This window comes from Rhineura floridana, chromosome 4 (assembly GCF_030035675.1).
Source record: "Rhineura floridana isolate rRhiFlo1 chromosome 4, rRhiFlo1.hap2, whole genome shotgun sequence".
Lineage (NCBI taxonomy): Eukaryota > Metazoa > Chordata > Lepidosauria > Squamata > Rhineuridae > Rhineura > Rhineura floridana.
The window spans coordinates 208,282,403-208,285,616 of NC_084483.1; positions in this window are offsets into that span (position 1 = coordinate 208,282,403).

Here is a 3,214-nt window from a genome sequence, read left to right on the forward strand (position 1 = left end):
GATTTGTGCTGTTCCTTCAAGGAAACAATGAAATTGAGCAGATCTATATAAGTTTATACTGCGCATGTATTTAAAATTATTAACTGAGAGCAACTACCATGTCTTAAAAAGTACAGAAGGATACTTGAAAACTGATACTTGCTGTTTTATATGTTCAACACACCTTTTAGAAATCCTGAAGCTACACTGCAATCTTGACATTTACTGGGGCACAAGTCTCACTGAAATAAATTTGCTGTCTTACCCAGTGATGGTGGGTCTTACTAATATTATTACATGTATATTCTGCCCCTTCCTCCAAAGGCGCCCAGCGTGGCAAACATATCAATACTAAAAAAATAAAACAGTTAAACAGCCTTCTAAAAACAACTTTCCGTAAGCAGTTAAAAACTCCTAAAAGTAATCACCTACTCTCAAACTAATAATTTTAGAGTGGTCAGGGCTTTCAGGCATCAAATGTCTGAATAGTGAGGGAGACTGATGCAAATTCCATGCTAGGGATCATTAGGAAAGGTACTGAAAATAAAACTCCTGATATCATAATGCTGTTATATAGTGCAGCTGTATTTGGAATACTGCATACAGTTCTGGTTGCCTCACCTCAAAAATGATACTCTAGAGCTGGAAAAGGTTCAGAAAAGAGCAACTAAAATGATCAAGGGGATGGAGAGACTCCCCAATGAGGAAAGGTTGCAACGTATGGAGCTTTTTAGTTCAGGAGTAAGCAGGGCCGGGTTAAGACATGCTGAAGTCCTGATGCCAAGATTCAGAGACCCCATACCACAAAAAAGAAAAAAAAAGTTGTGGGAAAGTGGTGAGTGAGGAGGTGATTAATGAAAATTATGCCTGGCATGGACCAGGACTTTAGAATGTGTTGGTAGGCTAGTTCCCACTGTCTTCTCTCGAGGCCTGAGGTGAGGTTGGGCAACCTGTGGATAATGCAAGCAATCCCTGGAAGGGAAGTTATTGGGATGGAGAGGTCAGGGTTTCAAATTTTGGTGGTGGATTTTATATGAAAGGTTATTTAAGCCAAAGCAATTTCAATGTGACACTTCTTAGTTATCTCCCAACGTATATAGAGGCCCCTCATAATGTGAGGCCCTAAACCATGGCTTACCTGGCTTGCTGATAAATCTGGCACTGCGAGTAAGAGGTGACATGATTTAAGTGTATAAAATTGTGTAAGAAAGTGGATGGAGAAATGCTGTTCTCCCTCATAACAGAACTTGTGGACATCCAATGAAGGTGAATGTTGGAAGATTTAGGACAGGGGGAAAAAAAACTACTTCACACAGCACATAGTTAAACCATCGGCCAGATAGGCGACACAAATTAAATTTTATTATTATTATTATGTAATTGGCTCCCACAATGGATTTAAGAGAGGATTAGACAAATTCATGGCTACTGGCTATGCTGTGTCTCCATAGTCGGAGGCAGTATGCTTCCTAATGCCAGTTGCTGGAAACTAGGAGGGGAGAGTACTCTGCATTTAGGTCCTGCTTGTGAGCTTCCAATGGGCAACTGATTGGCCACTGTGAGAATAGGATGCCGGACTAGATGGGCCATTGGCCTGATCCCAGCAGGCTCTTCTTATGTTCTTATCTCATTATGGAGGGCACTCCACAAATGGGGAACCATCACTGAGAAGGCCTTGTCATGGGTCATTGCCAACCAGGCAGCCCCCAGTGATGGCACAACCAATAGGGCCTCCGTTGCTGATAATAGAACTGGTGGCTGGTGTCTTTAGGAGGGGATCAGAGATCAGGACCTCTGGTGAGGTTCAAAAGAAAAAGATTGTATTGGTAGCTATGTTAAGCCATATGCAAAAGCTGCTGCATTTTAAACAGATCCTCTGGGTGTTAGAACAAATTAAACCAGAATTGTCGCTAGAAGCTAAAATGATGAAGCTGAGGTTATCATACTTTGGACACATAATGAGAAGACATGATTCACTAGAAATGACAATAATGCTGGGAAAAACAAGGGAGTAGAAAAAAAGGAAGACCAAAGAGATGGGTTGATTCCATAAAGGAAGCCACAGACCTGAACTTGCGAGATATGAACAGGGTGGTTCACGACAGATGCTGTTGGAGGTCACTGATTCATAGGGCCGCCATAAGTCAGAATCGACTTGAAGGCACATAGTAACAACTGTGGTGCTTAGAGGCTTTCTGTATCTTGAAAATCAGGATGGAGAATTTCACTAGGTGACACTTTTCCTTTACATTTCCAAATTCTTACGTGTAACTCTTAAGTAGCTTAAGTTGACCAGAATGTCCTTGGTTTGAATATCAAGCTTCTCATTCTCTGCCTCTGTCCCATCTGCAATATGGGGATAATAACGCTGACCTGCCTTATTAATCTTTATAATAGCTCTATAATGCAGTAAGTGTTAGGGCCAGTATGATATGTCAATGATGAGCTTTTCTTAGGTTTACTATCTTCTTTCTAACTGATCAAATCATAAGATATCCTCCTAGATTTATACAACTCTGTTTTGAACCCTGTTTCTTTTCCTCCCCATGGCTGTTTGAGATGTTGTAAACATCCTATACATTTTAACAACCTTCTTCTGATTGAAACTTAAACATTAATGGCCAGAGTGCAGCTATTGGTTGTCTGCAGTCTTTTGAAACTTAACTACCCTCTATCCCAGGTCTGTATTTCTCTGTGCCATTCCATAATATTTTTTTCTTTATGGTTCTGCAGTCAATGTAGCCCAAATCCTTGATTTCCATGTTTTGGGAATGCAGTAAAAAAACCTCTAACAAAATTATATAACTGATCATTTTAATGCTTTTTTCCCCTTCCTGGATCAGACAATCCACTTTCTTCTCTGAAGAAGTGCCTTGCCATGTCATTTACTGCATTGCCACACCCTGTGTTCCTTAGTGACAGAGTAGTCCTGTGTCATAAAACCCCAACAAAGGAAACTGAACCACATGCTGCTGGCTAGCAGCTAACAATAAATGAGTCTGCAAAGGGGCAGTGGCCAGTGCTGAATTGATGGAGGTATTAGTGCTCAAACATACATACACATCCTCCCACCTGAATAAATGACCAGCTGCAAAGGCAGGCATCTGGGCTTGGCGGCTGTGGTTTGCTGTTCAGGGATGAGAAAAAGCTGCACCCGCTGGAATTTCTTCTGCTACACAACTATGAAGGAAACAGGTCCAGGTCCTCCTCCGGACTTCTCCCAAATTCCAGATGT